The 19,855-nt window shown below is 42.3% G+C and overlaps 1 protein-coding gene across 6 annotated transcripts in view; it reads left to right on the top strand.

Annotated features, from left to right (window-relative positions):
- sema4d (sema domain, immunoglobulin domain (Ig), transmembrane domain (TM) and short cytoplasmic domain, (semaphorin) 4D) overlaps positions 1–19,855 on the top strand; it is a 75,835-nt gene that overhangs the window by 18,916 nt on the left and 37,064 nt on the right. The window contains exon 3 of one of the 6 annotated variants that reach the window (XM_064977371.1): positions 14,785–14,856. The exons of the other annotated variants lie outside the window; for them this stretch is intronic. The gene's annotated coding sequence lies outside the window, so the exon portion shown is untranslated. The remainder of the gene's footprint in view (positions 1–14,784; positions 14,857–19,855) is intronic. 6 annotated transcript variants of the gene reach the window in all.

Raw genomic sequence — 19,855 nt, 5'->3', positions numbered from 1 at the left:
TGCGCCACTCGGGGGGCCCAGTTTTGCAGATGTCATCGCAGATGAAGCTCCAAAAGGGCAGCAATATCTAGCAACGCAATAACAACACACACATCATCCAACGGTCTTAATTATTTTATTAACTTATCAGAACGAGCAGCGTCATAGTCTGGAATATAAATATATACAGTACCAGTCAAAAGTTTGGACACCTACTCATTCAAGTATTTTTACTATTTTCTACATTGAGGACACTCAACTATGAAATAACACATATGGAATCATGCAGTAACCAAAGTGTTAAACAAATAAAAAAATATATTTGATATTCTTCAAAGTAGATACCATTTGCCGTGATGACAGCTTTGCACACTCTTGGCATTCTCTCAACAAGCTTCATATGGAATGCTTTTCTAACAGTCTTGTGCTGAGAACTTGTTGGCTGCTTTGCCTTCACTCTGCGGTCCAACTCATCCCAAACCATCAATTAGGTTGAGGTCCGGTGATTGTGGAGGCCATCTGATGCAGCACTCCATCACTCTCCTTCATGGCCAAATAGCCCTTACACAGCCTGGAGGTGTGTTGGGTCATTGTCCTGTTGAAAAACAAATGATAGTCCCACTAAGCGCAAACCAGATGGGATGGCGTATCGCTGCAGAATGCTGTGGTAGCCATGCTGGTTAAGTGTGCCTTGAATTCTGAATACACCAGACAGTGTCACCAGCAAAGCTGGTTACACAATTCCATGTTTGTTATGTCATAGTTTTGTTGTCTTCACTATTCTACAATGTAGAAAATAGTAAAAATAAAGAAGAACCCTTGAATGAGTAGGTGTGTCAACTTTTGACTAGTACTGTGTGTGTGTGTGTGTGTGTGTGTGTGTATGGACAGTATATAAATAGAAGAGGTGTGTACAGCAGTAGTTATATAGGATGCGCCATGACTCAAATACAGTATATACATATAAAGTGGGTAAAATGTTATGAAAACATTAAAGTGCCCAGTTTTCAATGACTCTGTAAATTAGGGCAGCAGTCTCTAAGGTTTTTTTTTTAAGGTCGTGGGAAGGGTGGCTGAGGTCCTTGACAATGTTCTTTGCCTTCCTGTGACATCGGGTGCTGTAGATGTACTGGAGGGCTGACAGTGTGCCCCTGATGATGAGTTGAGCTGACCGCACCACCCTCTGGAGAGTCCTACAGTTGCCGTACCAGGCGGTGACAGTCTGTCAGTGTGAAGGACCGTTTTTCAGGTCCTCAGTGATGTGTACACTGAGGAACTTGACGCTTTTTAACCCTCCACTGCGGCCCCGTGGCTTTGGATGGGCTTGTGCTTTCTCTGCGGTCTCCTGTAGGCCACGATCAGGACCTTCATTCTGTTGATGTTGAAGGAGTGGTGATTTACCTGGCAACACTCCACCAGGGCCCTCACCTCCCTGTAGGCTGTTTCAGCATTGTTAGTAATCAGGCCTACCGCTGTTGTCGTCAGCAAACTTGAAACAGGGACTTCACCCATGACTACTTCAAAATGACAGAAGTGAGCGCTATGGGGCGATTTAGTAATTTAGTTCAGTTACCTATTCTTTCTTAGGTACAGGAACAATGGTGGACATCTTGAAGCAAGTGGGAACTGGGATAGGGAGAGAATGAATATGCGACCTGTTTCAAGAAGCTACGCATTTGTTGCACGTCACCACTTCACAGGAGAGGCATTTTAACGTATTATTTTTTAATGTGTTGTCGGGCAGAAATGCCTTCTTTCACGTATCTTAATAACACACGTGTATGCTGTTTGTAAATGCAAATAAAATGTCAAGTTTCTGATTGGTTTAGGTATGGAAAATGTCAGGAACCTTCCTGCTAGGCATGTTTAGGTGAGATAATGGATGGGCTGGATATGCTGAGAGACTTGGTCTGCCATATAGCACGCTTCTGTCTATAACATGAGCTGCTCAGTATGTGTAGATGATCCTTGCTATTGCAACCTTTTTTGAAAGATACAACGTAAGTACATCACTGGGGCCAAGCTTCCTGACATCCAGGACCTATATACAAGGTGGTGTCAGAGGAAGTCCAAAACATGGTCAAAGACTCCAGTCAGACTGCTCTCTCTGCTACCGCACTGCAAGTGGTACCGGAGCGCCAAGTGTAGGTCCAAAAGGCTTCTGAAACTCTTCTACCCCCAAGCCATAAGACTGCTGAACAATTAATCAAATGGCCACTGGACTATTTCAATTGACCCCCCTAGTTTTTACACTGTTGCTACTCGTGGTTTATTATCTAGACTAACCTGTACCCTGCTCATTGATTTGGTACCGGTACCCCCTGTATATAGCCTAGTTATTAACTTTATATAGTAAATATTTTCTTAACCAACAATGCACTTCAAGAAATAGAGTTAAGGGCTGGAAAGTAAGCATTTCACGGGAAAGTCTACCACGCCTGTTGTATTCGGAGAGTGTGAGAAATACATTTTGATTTGAGGCCATGGAGAATCGCAAAATTGTTGTTACTGCTCTCAACAACATTTCTGCCCTGAATTTAATTATCGACAAAGATCAGAGGGAAAAAGTTGTGATGTCAAGTTTCTGCACACAGTCAGTGTGACCCGGAGTGACTTGACACAACTGGCCAAACAAGCTGTAGCTTGGGCTACTTGTGTGGGACACCTGGGTGACTTCATGATAAATGTCATGTAGCACACTCATTTTGGAAGTTATCATTCTGAAACTTTGCACAAGTACTGCGCATATTCATTATGTACTGCGCATATTCATTGTTTCTCTCCGTTCAAAAAATATTCCTCCATTTGGGAATTCCTAAATGAATCGTCCTCGATCAATTTCTTCTAAAATTGTGTGTACATCTGTATATCTAGACTTAGATTTAGCTTTTCCTGACTTAGTCGCCATACTGATTGATATATAAACAGCTGAATATGCGCGTTACCAAAACAATGCTGTGCGCAACATGCGTGGCTCCTTCCGATATGAATCGTCAAAAAAAAATTGGCGAAAGAACCTCTTTACGCTGGAGTTTACTACATGGGTTGGTCTTCCAACACATAAACATTACATATTGCCGTTTACCTCAGCTCATTGGCTATCTACCCAGCTAGATTTCAAGACGATCAGTGGTCATTGGATTAAAATACAGTCAATCAACGAAACAGCGGGCAAATCATTGGTGCACAGTGATGTCATTACTTGTTGTCTTCAAATCGGTTTCTTTCAGTCCCGTGAAATGACCCATGTTTGGTTGTGTTCCAAACAAACCAGTTGATTGCAGTGAAACCAAACATGACTGGAAAGTCACTTTTTGTGTGTGTATTTACCTCGAATGTGTCGTCGTCAAATGGAATGAGATGGAATTCACGACACAAGCGGTTCACAAAATGTTTCGTGTTAGGCTATAAAAATAGATTTTATCAAACAAAAGACCATTCATTGTGTAACAATGAGCATTGGGATTGCAAACAGAGGAAGATTGTCAAAGGGAAACAATTTATTTTATTGCAGTTTGTGATTTTTTTTTTTTACGCCTGTGCTGGTTGAAATAGTTTTTTTTTTATGGGGCTCTATCCTCAGATAATCGCATTGTATTCTTTCGCAGTAAATCCTTTTTTAAATCTGACAACGCAGTTGGATTAGCAAAATTCTAGGCTTTCGAAACGTGAGACACTTGTATTTTCATGAATGTTTAATATGACTATTTATGTAGCGATCACCGTATGTTGTCGAATTTCATCCCGCTACCGGGTTCGGTGCACAGAGGTTAAGCCATTTTCCACAACTTTGGAAGTATACTTGGGGTCATTGTCCATTTGGAAGACCAATTTGCAACCAAGCTTTAACTTCCTGACTGTCTTGATGTTGTTTCAACATATCCACATAATTTTCCTTCCTCATGATGCTATCTATTTTGTGAATGGCACCATTCCCTCCTGTAGCAAAGCACCCCCACAACATGATGCTGCCACCCCAGTGGTTCACGGTTGGGATGGTGTTCTTTGGCTTGCAAGCCTCCCCCTTTTTCCTCCAAAAATATCAATGGTAATTATGGCCAAACAGTTCTATTTTTGTTTCATCAGACCGGAGGACATTTCTCCAGAAAGTACGATCTTTGTCCCCATGTGCAGTTGCAAACCGTAGTCTGGCATTTTTATGGTGGAGCAGTGGATTCTTCCTTGCTGAGCGGCCTTTCAGGTTATGTTGATATAGGACTCGTTTTACTGTGGATATAGATACTTTTGTACCTGTTTCCTCCAGCATCTTCACAAGGTCCTTTGCTGTTGTTCTGGGATTGATTTGCACTTTTTGCATCAAAGTACGTTCATCTCTAGGAGACAGAACGCATCTCCTTCCTGAGCAGTATGACGGCTGCGTGGTCCCATGGTGTTTGTACTTGCATACTGTTTGTACAGATGAACGTGGTCCTTTAGGCGTCTGGAAATTGCACCCAAGGATGAACCAGACTTGTGGAGGTATACAATTTTTGTTTATTTTCATTCTTATCTGATTTCTTTTGATTTTCCCATGATGTCAAGCAAAGGGGCGCTGGGTGTGAAGGTCGGCCTTGAAATACATCCACAGGTACACCCCCAACTGACTCAAATTATGTCAATTAGAAGCTTCTAAAGCCATGACATAATTTTCTGGAATTTTCCAAGCTGTCAACTTAGTGTATGTAAACTTCTGACCCACTGGAATTGTGATACAGCGAAATAATCTGTCTGTAAACAATTGTTGGAATAATTACTTGTCATGCACAAAGTAGATGTCCTAACCGACTTGCCAAAACTATAGTTTGTTAACAAGAAATTTGTGGAGTGGTTGAAACACTTAGGTTGGAGTCATTAAAACTAGTTTATGTAAACTTCCGACTTCAACTGTATGTCCGTGAACAGCCAGCGAGCCTGCACATGCTCTGAGGACGCCATCTGGGCTGGTAGCCTTGCAAGGGTTTACTCACGTCAGTGTCCGACATGGCTGGCTCTCCCTTTTATAATCCGTTATTGTCTGTAGTCCCTGCCACATATGTGTCGTGTCTGAGCAAATTAATTGCGGCTCCACTTCGTCTTTGTACTATCGTTTTTCCTCTGATTGCATTACGGAGGTCATAGCTGGTCTGTTTGTACACTTCCATGTTCCCAGTCATTTAGCCGTGGTTAAATGCGGCGGTTTATGCTTTCAGTTTTACGTGAATGCAACCATCTACCCACGGGTTTTGGGTTTGGATAAGTTGTAATCAATTCTGATTGGTCAGAACAACATTGAACTGTTTTTACCATGGGCGCTTCCTGCTTAGTTTCTGCCTATATGTAACAGTATAGCTTCGGTCTCTCTCCTCGCCCCTGACTGAGCTCGAACCAGGGACCCTCTGCCCACATCTACAACTGCCTCCCAGTTGAATTTCTGGTGGGTGACCGCCAATTTAGTGTCCAAAAGTTATTTTTGCCTGTAGGTAATAATACTAGATACGTTCTGATTTTAAATTATTTAAGAAATTGCAACCAAAAAAAGCCAAATACTGCAAAGTTGGATTGGAGCTAGAAACAGCTCGACCGGGTCTGTTGGCACCACTGTCAAAAATCCAGATTGAGATAAATTGCCTGCATTGATGCGATACAGGTAAATAGTGCGGTAAGTTTTACTTTACTGGAGCCATGCAGTGTGCACAGAGTCAGCGATGCTGTTCTCAATGGTTACAGCTGTGATCAGCACACACACACACTCACGCAGCACCCCGACAGAAAGAAGTTAACCCCTTCAAGGCTAGGGTATGTAGAGTTGGACTGGTTTCATCCACAGGCCCTAGATTGATAACATTCCTCTGCATCAGTGGTAGGCTTACAGCACACAGTTTAATTTTGAAAGTTTGAATAAAAATATTGCTGAAAACCAACAGATCATTTTGGTACTGAGGCAGATCCTTTTTTTAAACTAAGCCTTTACCAGCCTGTTTTTGTATAACAATTTACGTCTGCCTGTATTTCTACATGTGTGCAGAATGACAACTTTAGTTTTGAGTTCAGTAAGTAAGTGATGAGCTTGTTGACAAGCTGTCCGGCAGATCAAAGGTTTCTTAGCAACCAGCGTTAGGGGTGACGGAGGCCCCAGATTTAGTAGTTCATTGTTCTGCCTGTGCTGGTCAGTGTTGTAGCACAATTGTTCGTTTGGAAGAATGATAAATGTTCCTGCCAAAAGGAAGGGAAAAGAAAAGTGGGAGAGTGTCCCCCGTCAGTGGTCTGGGAACAAAGACCCCCTCAACATGGGACTACTTAAGATTCATGCAGCTCTGATCAGCGCTGTTGCTGCTGAACACCCATCTCATTTTTATCTGGCATGCTTTCCAGCAGCAAACAATTACATCAGCTGACATCCCAGTAAATATGTGCAATCTGATGGACGGCAACTCCCCCAACTATTAACAGCCCAGTAGCTAGAGGCCTCTGTAGGAAGATGGAACGTCTTGATTAGTTTGTCTTAATGAAACTAAATTCTATTATTTCCAGCATGACAGTCATTTTTTTGTTCTAATAAAATGTGAGTCTTGTATAAATATGACTCTACCACAGCATTAGAATAACCTTGAGTTCCAAGTAAACAACCTACCCCATTTGGAAAAATTCCATGTGCACATTGTTAGTCGAGAGATTAGTCATATCTTAAACTGGTTGTGGAAGCTGTTTTTTTTTTAACGATCTGCTTCAAGTATTCCCAGATTGTAAATAAAGCCTTGCTGTTATGCACCATTCCCTCTGTTGTGGTGTTTCTAAAGCCAGATTTGGGTTTCAATACTTGTAGACAGGGATTATTTCTGTTGAAACCCAAACCTTTGTATTCCACCCCAGTGCACAGTGCAGATCAGAAACCAATAGTCCTCTGGGTACACCTCTTTGCTGATTGTGAGCAGTGGGATTTCACCCAGTAATTTTGTTTTGTTCTGTATAAAGAAATAGTTTTACTCAAGTGTTGGTTGGCTGCATTGCACCGATGGGGACAGAATCTAGGACAGAAACGCTTACGTAGATTACTCCAAATGTAGTTTACACAGCAAGGACTAGCTAGTTGCATGCGAGTACACATATTTAAAACCTGATGGACCAGTCCTCTACCCGGCAAGGCCTAATCACCAAACGGTCAGATAAAAAACATCTGCTGATCCAAAGTTGAACTCCTAAACTAGTCTGTATTAGATTGGGACAAAGCCTTTTCAATCTCTGTGAGCAAGGTTATCCAGCTCTTCGAAGCTGCCAAGAGCAGAGGCATCTGATGGGAGGAGAGTGGGAACTCAGTCGGTATGCTCTTTAAAGCCTCAGACACACCAAGAATTTTGACTGCCGTTTGCGCTTTCAGTTTCACGCGAATACTGCCATCAATCAACGGTTTCTGGTTTGGGAATGTTTTAATCGTTGCTATGGGAACGACATCATCAATGCACTTTCTAATGAACTCACTCACCGAATCAGCGTATTCATCTGTTGTTGTTGGACGCAATGCAGAACATATCCCAATCCACGTGATCGAAGCAGTCCACGCTTCAAGACTGCTTCGATCACGTGGATTGGGATATGTTCCGCATTGCGTCCAACAACAACAGTTCGTACATTTGAAGTCGGAAGTTTACATACACCTGAGCCAAATACATTTAAACTCAGTTTTTCACAATTCCTGACATTTAACCCTAGTAATAAGTCCCTGTCTTAGGTCAGTTAAGATCACTACTTTATTTTAAGAATGTGAAATGTCAGAATAATAGTAGTATTTTATTTCTTTCATCATATTCCCAGTGGGTCAGAAGTTTACATACTCAATTAGTATTTGGTAGCATTGCCTTTAAATTGTTTAACTTGGGTCAAACGTTTCGGGTAGCCTTCCACAAGCTTCCCACAATAAGTTGGGTGAATTTTGTCCCATTTCCTCCTGACAGAGCTGAGTCAGGTTTGTAGGCCTCCATGCTCGCACATGCTTTTTCAGTTCAGCCCACAAATGTTCTATCAGATTGAGGTCAGGGCTTTGTGATGGCCACTCCAATACCTTGACTTTGTTGTCCTTAAGCCTTCCTCCTAGCATAACAATGGTCATTATGGCCAAACAGTTCTATTTTTGTTTCATCAGACCAGAGGACATTTTCTCCAAAAAGTACGATCTTTGTCCTCATGTGCAGTTGCAAACCGTAATCCGGCTTTTTTATGGTGGTTTTGTAGCAGTGTCTTCGTCCTTGCTGAGCGGCCTTTCAGGTTGTCGATATAGGACTCGTTTTACTGATAGATACTTTTGTACCTGTTTCCTCCAGCTTCTTCACAAGGTCCTTTGCTGTTGTTCTGGGATTGATTTTCACTTTTCGCACCAAAGTACGTTCATCTCTAGGAACGGTATGACAGCTGTGTGGTCCCATGGTGTTTATGCTTGCATACTATTGTTTGTACAGAGGAATGTGGTGCCTTCAGGTGTTTGGAAATTGCTCCCAAGGATGAACCAGACTTACTGACTTTATTGTCCCCATGGGGAGAATTTGTTGTAGTGTCATGTACACATTTAAAGTGGCGTTGAAATACAAAACAAGATTGACAAAACAGCTTTCATAACAGTTACGCACCAATAAAAATAGTAAGAAATACAACTTTTTTTTTTTTCAGAAAAAAAGACTAGCCTGCTGGCCTTACGGGGTCAATGGGAACATTCACCCAAGCTATTTAGGAGGGATATCACACCTGGCACAAATGATTGTCTCTTTCTGTTTTTCCTGCTGAGGGGTGCCCTATACCTGTGCCCAGAGGGGAGTAATTCAAAGTCCAGGTACAGGGGGTGGCTTGGGTCTAAAATGATTTTGTGAGCCTTACGGAGGGCCCTGACCTTAAAGATCTCATCCAGGGCCTGTCTGTTTGACTCCAAGTACCTTGCTTGCTGTGGTAATAATCCTTCTCAGCATGTTTCTCTGGCTGACAGTGGCATTTCCAAACCAACAAACAATACAAAAAGTTAAAATACTCTCAATAAAGGATTTGTAAAACAGAGTCAATATAGTACAGTCTATATTAAAAGAACCCAACTTTTTTAGAAAGTACAGTCTCTGTTGGCTCTTTTGTAGATCAGGTCTGTACATTTACTCCACTGAAGCTTATTGTCCAAAAGGACACCCAGATATTTGTATTCCTCTACAATTTCTATATTCTGGCCTCTGATAGATGTTGCAGAGGTAGGTGTTGTACGCTTCCTTAAGTCTACACACATCTCTTTGGTCTTGTTGGTATTGAGGACCAAGTGTGACTCCTCACACCACTCTACAAAGTCATCTAGGACCGGGCCATGTTCCTCGTCATCATGCAACAGGCTGATCAAGGCAGTGTCAACAGCAAACTTAACGAGGTGTCTGTCCAGTATGGGAACTAGTACAACTATTAGTGTACAAGATGTACAGAAGTGGGGACAAAACACATCCCTGAGGAGAGCCTGTGTTATTGCGTATATCTGACACATGGGGACCTATTTTTGACTCGCTGTGAGCTTTGGCTCAGGAAGTCCAACAGCACAAAACCAGCCCCCCGTCTAAGAAGTGGGTGCTGGTTTTGTGGCTGTTGGACTTCCTGAGCCAATGCTCACAGCGAGTCAAAATAGGCTTGTGGAGGTCTACAATTTATTCGGAGGTCTTGGCTGATTTCTTTAGATTTTTCCCATGATGTCAAGCAAAGGGGCAATGAATTTGAAGGTAGGCCTTGAAATGCTTCCACAGGTAGACCACCAATTGACTCAAATGATGTCAATTAGCCTATCAGAAGCTTTTAAAGCATGACATCATTTTCTGGAATTTTTCAAGCTGTTTAAAGGCACAGTCAACTTAGTTTATGTACATTTCTGACCCACTGGCATTGTGGTAGTGAATTACAAGTGAAATCATCTCTGTAAACAATTGTTGGAAAAATTACGTGTCACCCACAAAGTAGATGTCCTAACCGATTTGCCAAAACCTATATTTTAACACGAAATTTTTGCAGTTTGAAAAATGAGTTTTAAAGACTTCAACCAAAGTGTATGTAAACTTCCAACTTCAACTGTACATATATTACGACTTTTGTGTTTGTTTTGGTGTTTGGAAAGGGTGTTTTCAGCTGTAGCTGAAGTCTGTGCCCCATTTTGTTGGTTGAGAATATGAACAGGTTTCTTCAATTAAGTGTTTGATGTCATTCAATGAGAGAGGAGAGCAGCTAGGTCCTACTGTCTGCAGTTGTATTTTTTATTCTACCTTTATTTAATTAGGCAAGTCAGTTAAGAAGAAATTCTTATTTACAATGACGGCCTAGGAACAGTGGGTTTAACTGCCTGTTCAGGGGCAGAACGACAGATTTGTACCTTGTCAGCTCGGGGGTTTGAACTTGCAACCTTCCGGTTACTAGTCCAACGCTCTAACCACCCTGCCGCCCCAGTGCATTAGTATTAGCATTGGTTCATGCACTTTTTTCACTTGAAGTACTGCACCAAACATCTTAGCTACAGTGCGCAACTAAGACCTCTGCAAAAATAGCAATGAATAACAGATTTCTTGATTTACCATAGATTAATTCAGACTATTTTGAGGAAGTGTTACTGGCTATGTTGCTATAGTGGCTCTAAGGACAAACAGTAATATTGTTGTTGTTTTTTACTCGTTTTTCAGCCAAAGTCCTTTAGGGAGAATGCCCTTTTGCTTCGCCTAGCTGAGTTCTGCTCGGAGCAAACCGATGAGGACGCCAACTCACCCACAGCCTCTCTCTCTCCCCATCCCCCCCCTTCCTCTTCTCTGTCAACCCTCATTCTCTTTCCGTGGCTTGTACCCGCCCCTCTTTTCTCTTTCTCACCTCCCCCACTCTTCAGCATATTGACAGGGCTGTGTGGATGTTGGTAGGATGTGTCCCATATGTGTCCCAAATGGCCATGGTCAAAAGTAGTAGGGAATAGGGTGCCATTTGGGACTGAACCTTAAGCATGAGAGCACAGATGAGAATGTGGAGCAGGCCGGGGTGGGGGTATTGGTGATATCTTTACTGGAAAGGCCACATGGCCAGGGTATGTGTGGCGTTCCCCAGTCGGTCTCAGCTGGTCCACCATGCGTGTGAAGTGTATTCATATCAGTGTCAGGGGAAAGTCAGATATAGAGAAAGAAGCCAAGGCTCAGGAGTTGGGCACCAGCCTGCTGCTGTCTGAGATGCTTCGTGGTTTGTCTGAGTGTGACTAGTAGTTAATATGCCCATGTGTTCCACCTGCTTCCTCTCTCTTATAGGGCAGGCTCAGAGATTCATCAAGGCATAGACTGACTATATCTGCAGAATATATATCCATCAGACTACCTACAGAAGATCTGAACTTTACGTCCCTATTTATTTAACCTTTTATTTAACTAGGCAAGTCAGTTAATAGGGCTGCAATCCCATTAACGGGATATGACAACAGCCAGTGAAAGTGCACGGGAAATCTCATAATTTAAAATTCCTCAAACACACATCTACCTTATACCGTTTTAAAGGTAATTTTGTTAATCTCACCACCGTGTCCGATTTCAAATAGGCTTTACAGCGAAAGCACCACAAGCGATTGTGTATGGCCACCACCAACTCACAGAAATTCAGCAATTTTTCCAGCCAAAGAGAGGAGTCACAAAAAGCACACAGAGATAAAATGAATCACTAACCTTTGATCTTCATCAGATGAAACTCATAGGACTTCATGTTACATAATACATGTATGTTTTGTTTGATAAAGTTCATATTTATATACATTGGCGTGTTACATTCACTAGATCCAAAAACATCCGGTGATATTGCAGAGCCACATCATTTTACAGAAATACTCATTATAAATGTCAATAAATACAATTGTTAGGCATGGAAATATGGATATCTCAGATGGGGAGTGAGGCCTAAGATTTTTATAAATACGCATCAACCAGTGGGTCTTGCGACGGGTATACAGAGAGGACCAGTTTACAGAGGAGTATAGAGTGCAGGGATGTGTCCTATAAGGAGCGTTCGACTTGAAATCAGGTGTCACGGCCCAGTGATTTCTATCAGTCTGTTTGCCATACGTTTGTTGTGAAGTAGGTCATTTGTTAAAAGTGAAATGGCGCCTCTTATTCAGCATCACTCATCAATTAGAGATGTGGACCCTGTGACACCCTGACTTCCTCCGTGACACCAGGGTGGGGCAGGGGTCTATGGGTCCGTGGCACTGGTCAGTCAACGCTCAATTGAGATGTCTGGAGCCGGTGCCACGTTTTGCGGGAGTCAAGTGAAGCTTGTTTCCTCAGTATGTAGAGGGGGCTGTGACCCCTAACCTATAGCTCATCAATTTGGTGCCATGTCATCTCCTCACAAACTATCAATGATGTGATCATGGGGGTGAGGGAGTGGGACACAGTACAGGGCCATACCTTATTTGGGGTGTTGCTGTCTTTGTTGTGACTGTTTGCTAAGGCCACCGGCTCGGCACGAAGGAAGGATGGATGGATATTCAAATTATTGGTGTAAATAGCCGAAATGACGCTCTTGAAACCAAGATAATGTGTAAGTGATGATTGTTTTAACTGAGACATGAGTTTAGATTTAAAAACATTGTCAAAGTTCCGTGGCACATGCGTACTCTACGCTATTTGAATATACACTGACAGGCCTTTGAATCGCAAAGGAATTCCCCAGTAGCTTCTCTGCAATGCATTGTGTGCCATATAGGCTATTTGAAATGGACAGGACAAAGAACATACAACTCAATTTTTAAAGCCATAAAAATGGTATGTTTTTATTATATACATTTTATTCTATTGTTTTTATGTGCCCAATTCTCTGCATGACTTGATACTGTACAAAACAAAAGAACAATGTAACTCATCCAACAAATGCTAATTAATTCAATGTTTGGGTTCAATTCTGTGACCTGATTTCAATTGTCTGGAAGATTGTATCTTATCATGGGATAATGATCTCGGTTGCATTGCCAGGGGCTGAGGGTCATGCAGTACAATGGAAACCCCTCTTCTTTGAGTTTCATCTCATCATATTTCTTTTCATTGAGCCTTTTATTTAACCAGTATAGAATATTTAGATTTAAAAAATATATATATATTCTACCTTTATTTAACTAGGCATATCAGTTAAGAACAAATTCTTATTTTCAATGACGGCCTAGGAGCAGTGGGTTAACTGTCTGTTCAGGCGCAGAACGACAGATTTGTACCTTGTCAGCTTGGGGGTTTGAACTTGCAACCTTCCGGCTACTATTCCAAGGCTCTAACCACTAGGCAACCCTGACACCCCATCCTTGTCATTTTTTATATATTTTTCTATTCATGAGATTAACATCCATTTGCTAAAATATATGAATGTGTTCAGAGTGTGCGGTCCAAAGAGGGTAAGCTAATGTTGCCATGTCTAGCTTCATGTTTACACCTGAGCATTTTGTGCTTTCAAATCTAAACCATCAAAGGTTAAATCAATTGGCGAGCCCATATTTTTTTATATTTTTTTTGTGAGACAGGTTTTGATAATATATTTTGAGTTGAGTGCAGCGAGGGCTTAGCTCCTGTTCTCTTGAAGGGGGGAAATGCATTCACTCTTTTGAAGTACTTTAATTTTGCGTATGGGGGATTGGGAAGCATACACAGGGAAAGTGTTGTGAGTGGAGGTTTCACCATCTGTCTGCAGAAATGAGTTCTACGTTCTTTCGTCTCTTTTTTATTAATTCTGCTTCAATTGCAGCCAGAAAGAAACATTTTAAGATGTTGTGTGAATTATTTATTTGTTTGCACCGATTTCAGAGAATACATTTTTCATTCAACAAACTATTGTAAAACTTTCTGTGAAGCACATTCAGAATATTCTTTGTTTTCAAAATGGTAAAGCAATTGACATTGCTGTGCCATGGGAAAATATTTATATCACGTCTGTGATTTGACAGCTGAAAAACAAATGGCTGTAATATGTTAAAGCATCAAACTTTCCCAGGAGATGTATATTATTTTTAATTGTTTATTATTTTAGTACTGTTTTATGTTCTTCAAGCATTATAATATGTTCTCCTACATAACCAATTAGGTAGCCATAAGAGACCATGCCATTAAAATGCTGTCATGGGGTTAGAGGGTTCTCAGTATATTCTCAGGCTCTGAATAGAGCTTTCCCCTGGCTGCTAATCACACAAAGCCTACAGCTGGTGGGAGTTGTAGGTAGAGATGCACACTGATTGACATTTTCCCCTCGGACTCTTGTAAGGGTGGATAATGTTATTACTCTAATGTAAAGATTCAGAACTGACAGGCCAAGGCTGTCCTTTCTAGTCTGTAGTGTTCTGTTCGTCCTATCCTATACAAAGATAATCTTTATTTTGTATGGTTATTAGCTTGGTTCCAGATCTGTTTTGTGCGGTCTTTCCAATGCCTATAGTCTGTCATGTCAAACACAAACTGATCTGGGACCAGGCTATATGATTTATATATTTAGTAATGAAAAGTCACTACGTACACAACAGGCAACCAACATGTAATTTCACAGAAGTGTTATATGTTTCCCTGAACCCTCTCAATGTCGTACAGTCTGTTACTGTGTTTTGAGTTAATGATCAAACTACTCTGCAGTCCTGGGCAGTGTATTGTGTTATGGATAGTTTTTTTTCATGTGCTGTCTGTTATTATGTGTGGTGTATTTATTACTCTACATGTTCTGGGGTGACAGTGGATGTATTGTACAGTCTTCCCATCCCTTCTATCCTGACAGGCTTCTTCACATCACATAGAGATATCTACAGTACCGCATCATCATAACTGTCTTCTCTCTCTCCTATAGCTTGAGAATTGTGTAATTCTCTCAAAGAAGGAGCCTCTCGTCTAGTAGAGCCGACTCGTTGAGGAGCCACAGGTCAGGACAAAAACCTTGTGTGGGCTTGCATGTTGCAACACAAATGCTGCATGCTTCTCAAGCCTCCAAATGCTGCACAGCTTCTCTTATGGTCCGCATGATCTGAAAAACACTTGGGTGATTTATTTCTATTTTTATAGAACCTCCCTTTTTACTTTGGAATTGCTTATTTTTGTTATTTTCTTTTATCTATCCTCATAATCAAGTTATTGTTTCATTATCTTTTGTCCCAATGAGTTAATTAAGGTGTATTTCCTCCCAAACCGCCTCTAAAGCTTTGTCCCCCTCTTCCTTGGGAGCTTCCATGGGCCCCCCCCCCCTCCTTTATGTTGCTTGAAATGGGCTTGATGTGTCTGTCCGCTCTCCTGTGGTGTAACTTGTGTTTATCACCTGTTGATTTCTGACTTGTTTTCTCTTGATTTCGATCATTTTCACGTGACGTTTCTGCGACGGTGTGTGTTTTTGGTTTTTTTCTTCAGCTTTTCGTGTTTTTAAAGTAATTTGTCTCAATTGGAACCTGACCCCATAAACAGGACTACGCCGCCTACCGAGAAAGTGGCTGATGTAACAGGGGACTCCGAGACCTACAGATGTTTGCTTAGCTTAGCAGTAGCCCTTTCCACTTGAAAATGGCAGATTGTGTCATTGATAAGCAAACAATGAATAGTTTGGCCATCCTGGAGCCTGATCTTCCTGCACCTTTGTCACTGGGGGTGTCTGTGGTAGCGGTGCCTACTACTACGATTTCGACCTCGGCAACCTTCCGTTCCCGTTCTGGATCAATCGGGGCTTCTCCATCTGTCGGGAGCAACGTGCTCAAGTTATCCTGCCTCTTGCCTGTCAAAAAAGGGTTCTCCGAAGCGTGGGAATAGGCAGATTTCCTCATCCTTCTCGCTAGCTGAGATTTGTGACCGTTCTTGGTGCAAAAATGTCCTGTCCCGGAGCTGGGGTAAATGACATTACTAAGCTGCTCCCGAATGTACTACACCAGCACATGGACATCAATGCTATCGTAGTCCATGTGGGTTTTAATGACATTATAAAGGGCAGCTCTGAACAGTTGAAACTCGATTTTTAAAGACATGATTGACTCTCTGCTCGACACCAATATAAGAACCATCATATCTGGCCCTGTGCCCTCTCTGAATCGTGTCATGGAACACTTTAGCAGGATTTTTATTTTCTCTTCACAACTGGTTATGTGAATTTTGCAGCTCAATGGGTGTAACTTTTTGTTGACAATTTCGATACCTTTTTGAAACGAAACACGTTTTATAAGGAGGATGGGATCCACCCAAATCACTTGGTTTCCCTGGATCCTTTCACTGCATTATAAGGCTGCGTTGAGAAAAAGACTTATCAATGACCCCCAGCCCAGCTCCGCTCAGTTAATCCCTACCATTGTGACACGGAGTTGTCATAATGCTTCAGAAAATGTACATTACACCAGGGGCGTTGGTAGACACAATGTAAGTAACCTAATGTATGTCCCTCGATCTACCCTGAATGCCTCTGCTGATCCTACAGCTATTGTATGCATTAGTCATGTGCCAATGAAGCAAATGTACACTGTTAGCACTAAGGCGGTGTGCCCTGGTAGGAAGTCCACTGTGTGCAGCTCACCCTTCACTAACATAAATAACATGAACATATCTACTTCTGCGAAGCTTCCCAGTAAAGCAATGAAAACAAGTAAACATCCCAGAAGAAAAGTGCCCAAAATAGCCCACGTTAACATATGTTACTGAAGAAACAAAGTTACTGAAATCTAGTAACAAATGACATTCATATCCTGACTATCTCTGAAACTCACTTAGATGATACCTTTTGATACAGTGGCATCAATGCAAGTTTTTATAACATTTACAGAAAATATTGAAATACTAATGGTGGTGTTGCTGTTTTAAATTCAGAACCACAGATCTCATGTTAAATACTGTTGAAGTAATATGGCTACAAGTTCATCTGCCCCACCTAAAACCCATTCTGGTGGGAAGCTGCTATAGACCACCAACTGCAAAGTCAGCACAACCGATTGGCAAACATATTGCAAATTAAGAAATATGCCTAAACTGAATAAAAATTAGAAACCACAATCTGAAACAAACCTGAATGATAGTAATAGGCTTTGGAGCACCTTAAATTATTTTTTTTTGGGGGGGGAAAGGCAAACTCCATTGAATCAGATGGCTCATTCATCACAAAACCAACTGATATTACCAGCTACTTCATTGGGAAGATTTGCAATCTTAAGCATTACATGCCAGCAACAAACACTGACACAGCACATCCAAGTATATCTGACTTAGTTATGAAAGATGCGCATTGTAATTTTAAATTCCGTAAAGTGAGCGTGGAAGAGGTGGTCTATCAGCAATGACAAGCCACCGGGGTCTGACAACTTGGATGGAAAATTACTGAGGATAGTAGGGGATGACATTGCCACTCCCATTTGCCATATTTTCAATGTAATACTTCTAGAAAGTGTGCCCCCGGGATTGGAGAGACGCTATAGACATTCTGCTACCTAAGAATAGTAAAGCCCCCTTTACTGGCTCAAATAGCTGATGAATCAGCCAGTTAACAATCCTTAGTAAACTTTTGGGAAAAAATGGTGTTTGACCAGATACAATGCTATTTCACAGTAAAAACGTTTAGGGAAGGACATTCAACAAGCACAGCACTTACACAATACTGGTAAAAAAGTACTCTTCACTGACGAGTCGCGGTTTTGTCTCACATGGGGTGATGGTCGGATTCACGTTTATCGTTGAAGGGATTAGCTTTACACCGAGGCCTGTACTCTGGAGCGGGATCGATTTTGGAGGTGGAGGGTCCGTCGTGGTCTGGGGCGGTGTGTCACAGCATCATCGGACTGAGCTTGTTGTCATTGCCTGCAATCTCAAAGCTGTGCGTTACAGGGAAGACATCCTCCTCCCTCATGTAGTACCCTTCCTGCAGGCTCATCCTGACATGACCAATCCAGCATGACAATGCCACCAGCTATACTGCTCGTTCTGTGCGTGATTTCCTGCAAGACAGGAATGTCAGTGTTCTGCCATGGTCAGCGAAGAGCCCTGAGCTCAATCCCATTGAGCATGTCTGGGACCTGTTGGATCGGAGGGTGAGGGCTAGGGCCGGTGGTGCGCGCTAATAGTGTTTCAATCGGTGACGTCACTCGCTTTGAGACCTTGAAGTAGTGGTTCCCCTTGCTCTGCAAGGGCCGCAGCTTTTGTGGAGCGACGGGTGTCACGATGCTTCGAGGGTGACTGTTGACGTGTGCAGAGCGTCCCTGGTTCGCGCCCAGGTCGGGGACGGACGTAAAGTCCATACTGTTACACTAGCAGCCTAGCCAGCATGCTACAGTTACACTATAGCTAACAGCCTAGTCAGCATGCTACAGTTACACTATAGCTAACAGCCTAGTCAGCATGCTACAGTTACACTATAGCTAGCAGCCTAGCCAGCACGATACAGTTTCACTATAGCTAGCAGCCCAGCCAGCATGCTACAGTTACACTATAGCTAGCAGCCCAGCCAGCATGCTACAGTTACACTATAGCTAGCAGCCTAGCCAGCATGCTACAGTTACACTATAGCTAACAGCCTAGCCAGCACGATACAGTTACACTATAGCTAGCAGCCTAGCCAGCATGCTACAGTTACACTATAGCTAGCAGCCCAGCCAGCATGCTACAGTTACACTATAGCTAGCAGCCTAGCCAGCATGCTACAGTTACACTATAGCTAGCAGCCTAGCCAGCATGCTACAGTTACACTATAGCTAGCAGCCTAGCCAGCATGCTACAGTTACACTATAGCTAGCAGCCCAGCCAGCACACTACAGTTACACTATAGCTAACAGCCTAGCCAGCATGCTACAGTTACACTATAGCTAGCAGCCCAGCCAGCATGCTACAGTTACACTATAGCTAGCAGCCTAGCCAGCATGCTACAGTTACACTATAGCTAGCAGCCTAGCCAGCATGCTACAGTTACACTATAGCTAGCAGCCTAGCCAGCATGCTACAGTTACACTATAGCTAGCAGCCCAGCCAGCATGCTACAGTTACACTATAGCTAACAGCCTAGCCAGCACGATACAGTTTCACTATAGCTAGCAGCCTAGCCAACATGCTACAGTTACACTATAGCTAGCAGCCTAGCCAGCACGCTACAGTTGCACTATAGCTAGCAGCCTAGCCAGCACACTACAGTTACAGTATTCTTTCAGCGTTCCTCAGTACACCATAGATTGCCAAGTTAGATTGGCAGTGTGAGTCGGAGGAATGTTTTTGTTTTATTTGTTTTCCTTGAAAGTGGGGAAATTAGTATTTCCCCTCCATGTGAGCCAAGTTCAGGAGGACAGGCTGGAAGTGTTCTGAGAGCAGTGGGTGCTGGTAGTTTCACAGCAGAGGACTCCTAAGGAGGTTTTGTCTCTGGGAAACTAAATCAGACCATGAAATCAGTTGCTAAAGATGAGGAACAGAGGATGTTAAAGAGCCTGGACCCAGTGGTGCAGCTCAGTGAGGGGGACACTAGGCCTTAAGGGTTTTCACCAGGGCCATTTTTAGTGACATTACATCTTAAATATGGCAAATGGTGACACAGGTGAAGATGCTATAGAAAGCCTTATTTTTTTATTTAAATTGTTTTTTTAACTAGGCAAGTCGGTTAAGAACAAATTCTTGTTTCGTGGGTAAACTGCCTTGTTCAGGGGCAGAACGACAGATTTTAAACTTGTCAGCGCGGGGATTCGATCTTGCAACCTTTTTGGTTACTGGTCCAACGATCTAACCACTAGGATACCTGCCACTCCTTGGGCATCCACAGGTAAACAATGAGTAATATTAAAGGTGGAATAATCTGTAGTTAGCTGAAATCTACAGTGCAGGCAATATCATTTTCACAATAGGCATCAAGAATTTAACAGCCAATATTGTTCTAATTCTGATGTGATCTATTTTTGTATATTAGCCAACAGTACTTGGGCATTTCT

This window comes from Oncorhynchus masou, chromosome 11, assembly GCF_036934945.1.
Source record: "Oncorhynchus masou masou isolate Uvic2021 chromosome 11, UVic_Omas_1.1, whole genome shotgun sequence".
NCBI lineage: Eukaryota > Metazoa > Chordata > Actinopteri > Salmoniformes > Salmonidae > Oncorhynchus > Oncorhynchus masou.
The sequence above is the reverse complement of the archived record's forward strand: the minus strand, read 5'-3'. Positions and strand labels throughout refer to the sequence as shown.